Here is a 9,367-nt window from a genome sequence, read left to right on the forward strand (position 1 = left end):
ATATAAACCATACACTCGAAGTTTATAAGATGACCATTATATCAACACATCGCAAGGAAGGAGTGATTGGAAAAAAGACCCCAACCTGCCACTTACGTACAACGGATATGGCTTTAGCATAACTCCAACAGTGATGGGCAAAAAATTTGAAAATCTAGGCAACACAATCAGATGGCCACCTAAGACCATGAAACCTAAATTTAACCCAGATTCGAGATTGTGGTGTGAATTCTATGCAGATTATTGGCATAAGATCAACGACTGCATAGCATTAAGAAGGAAAAATGAAGCATTAGTAAAGAAAGGTTATCTAACCGAGTACATGCCAACTCAAAAAAACAATCATGTAAGAAATGACAAAACGACATCAACACTGCCAACTCTCCCACTACATCATAATGTGATCAACTTTATAGAAGGGGGCTCAGAAATATGTGGAACCATATACTCTCAAGCTAAAAGGAGGGCTAGAGGAAACGGAGTTCAGGTTTCAAGAGCAGACGTCTTAATTGATGCAGGCTAAGTACTACAATTTGATGATTCAGACATGGAACATGTTAGAGCACCCCAACATTATATTCTGGTCATATCCTTGCCCATTGGAAATTGTCTCATCAAAAGAATACTCATAGACAATGGCAGCGCAGTGAATATCATGATGATTGACACCCTGAAGTAAATGGGACTGACGGAAGCTGACATTGAAAAAAGATTCACGACACTAGTAGGATTCAGTGGGGAGACGAAAATAACAATAGGAGAAATCCACTTACCCACGTATGTTGGAGGCATCAATTTACTACATAGGTTTTTAGTAATTGATGGTGGATCTACTTATAATATCATCCCGGGGAGAGCTTGGATTCATGACATGAAGGCAGTTCCGTCCACGTTACACCAAGTAGTCAAGTTCCCAACATCACGGGGATTATAAAAAATATGAGGGGACCAAAACATGGTGAAAGAATGCTACAAGACATGCTTGAAGCCCACAATACAACATACACAAAAAGAAGCTCATGATGTTCTGCTAAGTGGTCCGGAAAAGTTAACTGAGATAAACTTGATGAGGAAAGTCTTGGTAGGCGAGGATGTGTCACCACAGATTGAAGCCAACCTCATGGAAGTTAAACTTGATGAGGAAAGTCTTGGTAGACTGAGATCAATCCTGACATCATAACACATAAGTTAAATATAGATCCCAAACATGTCCCAGTACAACAGAAAAGATGGAAGTTTGCTCCTGAGAGGAACAAAATTATCAATGAAGAGGTCAATAGACTACTCGAAGCAGGAATGATACAAGAAGTAGACTTTCCTGAATGGCTTGCCAATGTTGTCATTGTGCAAAAGGAGAATGGAAAGTGGAGAGTATGTGTAGATTATACAGATTTGAACAAGGCCTGTCCAAGGGATCCGTATCCATTACCACACATTGACATTATGGTAGATTCAACAGTAGGACATGAACTGCTAACATTTCTGGATGCGTCAAGTGGATTCAACCAAATACAGATGGACCCCTTAGATGCTGAGAAGACAAGTTTCATAACTGAAAGAGGAATATATTGTTACCTAGCCATGCCTTTTGGTTTACGAAATGCAAGTGCAACATTCCAACGATTGGTTAACAAAATGTTCAAGGAGCAAATTGGGCACACGATGGAGGTGTACATAGACAACATGGTGGTAAAGTCAAAGAACGTAACAGATCATGTAAGAGATCTTGAAGAAGACTTTAACATATTACAAGCCTACAACATGAAACTAAACCCTTCAAAATGCAACTTTTCCGTATCCTCTGGAAAATTATTATTACACATGGTGACGAGAAGGGGCATAAAGGCCAGCCCAGAATAAGTTAAAGCCATCATGAATCTAACAAGTCCAACTACACTGAAGGATGTCCAAAAATTGACTGGGAGAGTAGTTGCACTCAATAGATTCATATCACGATCTTCTGACAGGTGAAGACTGTTCTATGACGTGTTAAGGAAGAATAAATGATTTGATTGGACAAAGAAACATGAAGCGGCACTTGACGAGTTGAAACAATATCTCACGTCATCGCCTTTATTGTCGAAACCTACTCTAGGTGAGATGCTCTACGTATATTTCTCAGTCACGGACCATGCTTTCAGTGGGGTCTTAGTTAGAGAAGAAGGAAGTGTGCAATTCCCAATCTACTACGTCATTAAAAGTTTACTTGATGCAGAAACAAGATATTTTACCCTCGAGAATTTAGTCCTAGAGCTAGCCATGACGTCGGTAAAACTATGTCACTACTTAGAGTTATACAAGGTGTGCGTCAGAACAAACTACCCCATGAAGACTGTCCAGAGCAAACCAGAACTGATAGGATGACTTTCCAAGTGGTCCATACGATTGAGCATGTACGACATTGTCTATGAGCCCAGGACGACCATCAAATCCCAATCCCTAGCTGATTTTGTGGCAGACTTCAGCCCAAATCTACTAAGCCAAACATGACAGGGACTTGTTCTAAAGTCGCCATAGGGGGACATCATGGTATACTCGATATGTTATAAATTCAAAGCCACAAACAATGAATTCGAGTATGAGGCATTGATAATTGGCTTAACTACTGTAATTGATCTCAAAATCATCAACATTTGTGTCTACTATGATTCACTCTTGATTGTTAACCATGTCAAGGGAATCTATGAGGCCGAAGATGAGAAGATGGACAAATATTTAGAGATTGTTAAGAATTTACAAGGAAGATTTGACGACTTCACCATTCAGCAAGCCCCAAGAGAATCGAATTCACAAGCTGACGTGTTAGCTGCCTTAGGAGCAGTATTTAGTCATCCGAACCTATCCTCAATACCAGTCATTCACATCCTAGACTCAGCAAAAATAAGATGGAAAAAAGAAAAAGAAGCCTTGAAAGTAGGAAATGTTGACACAAGTGAAAATTGGATGAAAAAATACGTAGACTATTTGACTCTCGACATTCAACCAGTCAACAACTATGAGGCATGATCATTTAGGATGAAGGCATCCAAATTCATCATCATTGATCACGTGTTGTTTAAGAAGTCTGTTACAAGACTACTGCAAAGATGCTTGAACAAAAATGAGGTTGAACATGTTCTACGCGACATACATGAAGGATATTGTGGAAATCATTCGGGAGGAAGAAGCCTGTCCTGCAAAGTTTTATGAATGGGATTTAATTGGCCAACGCTAAAACATGATGCAGTAGATTATGTCAAAAGGTGCGACGCATGCCAATGATACGCTCCATTTATACATGCACCTTCAGAGAAATTGCATCCAACACTCCCGTCTTGGCCATTCATGAGATGGGATATGGACATAGTGGGTAAAATGCCCCTAACTCCTAGACAAAAGGTCTACATGTTAGCTGTTACGAACTACTTCTCCAAATGGATAGAAGTAGAAGCATTCCGACATGTCAAGTCAAAAGCGGTTATCTCTTTTATCAAAAGGAACATAATTTGCAAATTTGGTGTCCCTGTAGAAATAGTTTGTGACAATGGCTCACAGTTCATAAGTGACGAAACAGAAGCCTTCTACCGTTAATGGAACATTAACTTGGTCAAATCAACACCCCACTATGCGCATGCAAATGGGCAAGCAGAATTGAGTAATAAAATAATCATCAACAACTTAAAGAAGGGACTTACATCGTGTAAGGGAAAGTGGGCTGAACAGCTTCCATGGGTCTTATGGTCAGATAGAACTACTCCAAAGACATCCACAGGGCAAACACCATATAGTTTAGTTTACGGAACTGAAGCCATCCTGCCTACAGAAGTCATGACGCCAACATCAAGGTATGGACTACTGACGGAAGATGCAAACGACAAAGAATGAGCACATATCTTAGACACGATAAATGAGCTACGTGATATGGCGAAGATAAGATTGGCATCCTACCAATAAAAAGTGGCTAACAACTACAAGAATGTGCATATCAAAATGTTTATAGTTGGAGACATGGTGTTGAGAAAGGCTTATCAAACACAATGGACACAAGTACAGGAAAATTCGCTGATTTCTGGGAAGGACCATATTTGATTGATGAAGTCGTGGGTAGGGGCGCATATCGTTTGTTAACATTAGATGGTGTACAAGTAGCAAGGAGCTGGAATGCATATAATCTCAAAAAATATCACATGTAACTCCCACAGGAATGCCATCTAGCATTTGAATATTAATAGTTGAGTAGTCGAATAAGTCATTAGGACGTGTAGTGATCTAGTTGCCAACGTAGGAGTTGAGTTTTCTTTGAAATTTCTTAAGTTTAATGTTCATTTTGAATACTGATTGATTTGAATGAACATATGTGGTGACACATTTTTAATTCTTACGTTTTAAACTTTGATACATGGTTAGCCAAGCAATTTTTCACATAATGAGAAGACAATAAACAGAAGGCTTAAACAGAGCCCAAAAATTTATGAAGGGGGCCGATCACCCCACTCTACAACAACATTGTATAATGGATACCACAAGATGACAATTCAAGCTGAATATCTTGAAGCTTACTTACATAACGAATATAGGCAAAAAACCTTAAAAATCACATTCAAATGAAAGATGCTTCAAGGAATATAATATTTCTTAGCAACTTCTTACAATGCATGCACCGACGAATTTCAATTATAAAAAACAAAAATAATAATAACATGACTCACAAGTCCAAGACGGAAACAAAGCATGAAGATACGACAAATAAAGAAACAACGAAGGTCTAGATTAAAATAGTCCAAAACATGAACATTTCCTCGCTTGAAAAGCGGAATAAGGAATTTAGCGCAGTCAAACAAAATAAAGAAGTTCAAAACACGATATAAGGAAATCCTAGAGAAATTAAGTACTCAAGGCCAACATGACAACATCAAATATCTCCTAGAGTAACACCATCTGCATATTTGGACATATCTTCCACATGATTTACGTCTTTTGGGGACTTGAGCTCTTGACCAACAAGAATTTCTACCTGGAAGGCATCATCAGGATAAGAGTCATTGTAGATCTTGAGAGTGTCAGCCACATCCCAGGATTTCCATTTACCGCGACTATACTCCAACATCATCTCAACGCGAGTATGCATGCTTTGTTGAGTAACAACTTTGGCAGCTTCATCACGCATCTCAGACTTTAGAGACTGGACCTTTATTGTAAAATCATCAAACTCATCTGTATTTCTTTAGCCATCTTTAGGTTTTCAGCAGCCCGCTCAAGCGCAGCACGAAACTTTTCAGAACAATCCTTGTGCTCCACTTCAATCTGACTAAGCCTTTTGAACTCATTTTCATAAAACTCGCGAACAACCATGGTATTTTGAAGAACCTACAAGACAACAATAAAAATAACACAATAAGATGAATCAAATGAAGACAAAGCAAAAAAAAGGAGAAAATCTTACATAAAAAGCATGTCCCGATGCCTTATCAAGAACACGACTTATTGTCTTAGCAGACTGGACTTCTAGAGTTTGAGGGAGTAACATGTCCCCAAGAAGGTGTCCAAATGAAGAGGCTTGGGCATCGACATCATATTTGTACGTGACAAGAGGCATGAAACAATCACCAAGAGTAGTAAAACTAGTAGGTTCAGTCCTAACCTTCTTAGAAAGAGTTCAAAATTGGGACTTAGCATGGTAGGGGTTTTAGACGACTCGGTTTCACTCGGCTTATCTTCACGAGCCCTTTTAAACAACTCTCTACTAGTAGTTAGCAATGGCTTGATCACGGGTGGTTTAAACACTATAACAAAAAAGAAAGGCTCAATGTATGTTAAGAGAATCGCAGTAAAATACACGGATAGAAATAGAAACATCAACAAACGAAGGATGGGGCGTATACCTTTGGCATAAATCCGCCCAGGACTCATTTCAATATCTTTTCCTCCATCATTGGGGCTCTCGCGTGACTTAGAAGACAAGCTTAAAATAGATGTTGCTGGATTAATAACTGGTTTGATCATAAGTCGACTCCTAGTTCGACTAACAGCGCTCTTTGGAATTGAAAGGAATATGTCCTAAGTCCAATCATGTATGAGGATTTAGGAATAACTTTTATGTAATCTGTTTTGATTTCGTTGATATTAATAAAAGACTTGTTTTGTTTTTATTACGGGCTTTATCTATTTAAGTGTTTAAATAAGATATACCATAGTTTAGAGTAAAGCTTTTTATGGATTATGATGAGATCATAATAGTGAGACCTAAAAAGATGATAACTCTAAACTTAAATAGTTCCTGGTCATAGGATTACTAACTGGTAATTAATAATCCGCAAAGATCGGTACATACTATGCTTGCTTCATTATGAAGGATGTCTGTTCTCATAGACATTTGTGTGGTGACACTATAGCTAGTATGTAGGTGCTTATTATAGAATAAGTTCACTGAACATGACTCGCACAGCTGAACAACTGATGGAGTTCACTCACGTGTCAGCAGTTGTTCACCTAGTGATAGTTGTACAAGTATCCTTAGACTTGAGGTCATCATAGTCATCTTGTGTACACTGAACTATGTTTTGGTTTAGTTCTTAGTCTCCAGGGACAATTATTAGGGCTCTTCTGGGTATAGGAATTTGTACACGAAGATAGTGTATGATCAATAAAGGATCTACCCCTTCCAGTGAAGGAAGTGAATGTTCAAGGCTGATCCACTTATGCTAGTTCAGGAATCTCTGGCCAGAGTAAATGAAATTAGAAAGGAGTTTCTAATTTGCATAGAACTACGCATAGAAAATGGTAAACAAAGTGATTGAATTAGATAGGCTTGACACGAGATCCATGCCTTCTATTTAATCGGGACATTGTAGGGTAGAAGGAGTTTATTGTACGGTAACTATTCACTGACAGGTTCTTGGTATTCTAAGCAGTAAATTCATATTATCCGGATAGTCGCGATATGTTGAGAAGCATCACTCACGATATAGAATAAATGTGATTAATTAATTAATCATATTTAATAAATTAGAGAATTTATATAAATAATGATAAAATAGTTTTATTATTATTTATTTCTACTACCGGCTTAATATTGAACCTACAAGGTCACACCATAAAAAGAGAATGATTTAATGGTGGAGGAATTAATTAATAATGGCTAATAATTATTTATTTATGAAATAAATAATTAATTGGAAAATTTAATAATTGATTAAATGAGATTTAATTGATTATAAATTAATTAAGAAAAGTTCTTAATATTATTAATTAAAGGATTTAATTTTTGGAAATTAAATCGAGAGAGAGAATTATTTCTAAAGTGTTTAGAAAAAGGATTAATGATTAAAAGGTGTTTTAATTATTAATGAGAATAATAAATGGGATAATAATAATAATATTTATGGGAAAATTTCAGTTGAAAATTTTGCCTATAAATACACTATTATAGACCCTATTTTATTCTAACCCACATCGAACCCGAAAACCCAAAAAGTTTGGAAAACTCAATTCTCTCCACCTCCTTCCTCCTCCTTAACATCGTTTTCTTGGTGGATACCGGTGGAGTGCTTCACACTTGAGGAGCAACTGCTAAGGATCTCTGATCGTTGTCTCCGAATTATTTTTAAAGGTTAGATTCGATCCCTCGAATTTTTATTCACGATTTATATGCTTTTATTTGGATTTTGTATGTGTAAAAGTGTTTTACCACGCCCCGCTGCGTTTAAAAATCCAGCAATGGTATCAGAGCATAGGTTGTATGCATATAGATCTGTGGTAAAAATTTCAGAATTTTATGTGCTTGTATGAATTAATTATGATTTTTACAAGTTATATCATGGATTATTTTTGTCTGATGAGAAATCGTTTCTCAGAATAATTTTGAATGTTGATCTGGGTTCTACAAGTGTTGTAGATCGTCTGGGTATTTTTTTCATAATTTTATGATGTATAGATTTTTTATTATGAATTTTTGAAGTTCTTGCAATTAAATTCGTAATTAAATAAATCATATATATATATATAATATAAAGTATGTATGTATATATCTGCTTGTCTGCTGTTTTTGTGTTGCTGCATGGAAAGAAAGGAGACAGCAAAGCACAGGTACAACTGTCAGTCAGGCGCACGGAATTTCGTGCGGGAGTGTCAGGCGGCTGTATAGAATAAATAAAAAAAATAGGGGTGTAACGCATTCCGGGAATGCGTTACACACCTGTGGCGCATTCACGGAATGCGTTACACCCTTTAATGGCTGAAAAGGGGTGTAACGCATCACCGGAATGCGTTACAGCCCTTCTGTTGATTTTAAAATTGATTTTCTGGGAGTTTCGTAACTCCGTTTTGGGCGTGCAATATACCGTTGGATTCGTTTTTTCAAGATGGATCTAATGGTGTGATCAATTTGAGTTTATATAAAAGTTTTGAACTGTTTATATTTCCATGAAGTGTTTTAAAGTTGTTTTTGACTGTTTTAATTGCTTTTAAATGCTTCATGTGATACATAGAGATGTATATTGCTTGTTCTAATGTGCTAGATGATGTAACATGCCTACCTTGATGTTTATTCATGTTGATATATGTGATATATGCTTAGTTTATCATGCGATGATAGATTTAGGTGAACTTGAATGAACATAAGGCGTTTGTTAGACAACCTAGTATAGTGAAATTGTTTCATAACCTTAATAACAATATTATGAATACAATCATGAGATTCTTGTGTTTATGAAACACGTAATTGAATATGAATTTTCGATATGAGAGAAAGGATGATTCTGTCAACAACAGATTTATATCTGTAAGAAAGGGTTATTAAGTGACGCCTCTTGACAATGTTCCACCCGATATGGGAATCATCTGATTATTGATTATTGATTTGAAATATTTAATTTAAAAGGAAGAATTTCTTTATAATATGATTATGATTGTAACGTAATATAATCCCTCTAAAATTAAATAATATCAAGTAGTAATTGGCCAATGACACAACGGGCTTGTGTCGGTCATAGCCTTCCAACATGATAGAAAAGTAGTTCTTATTTTTGAATCATTGTCGGTTCGTGCTACAGCCGAGGGCTTTGATTTCGAAATAAGAAATACTTGTCTATTACATAGAGATGTGTACATTGAATAAGAATCTAAAGGTCGGTAAGTGCTACAGCCGTGGGCCTTTGGGGACTGATTCAACTGTACGGAATGTTGGGTTAGACTTGACTTAGAATATTGAGTTTGTCGTGCTACAACCGAGACTCAATTATTCAAGAGGCTAAAGTTTGATTAGGGAATAACATGAGATGTAATTGACAAGAGTTGTCTGCCTATTGAACATTACATGGCGGTTCGTGCTACAGCCGGGGTCGTGTAATGGAATGTAGGATCCCTATTCCCACTAGCATTATGAATGCTT

The sequence above is a fragment of the Apium graveolens genome, chromosome 10, assembly GCF_009905375.1.
Source record: "Apium graveolens cultivar Ventura chromosome 10, ASM990537v1, whole genome shotgun sequence".
NCBI lineage: Eukaryota > Viridiplantae > Streptophyta > Magnoliopsida > Apiales > Apiaceae > Apium > Apium graveolens.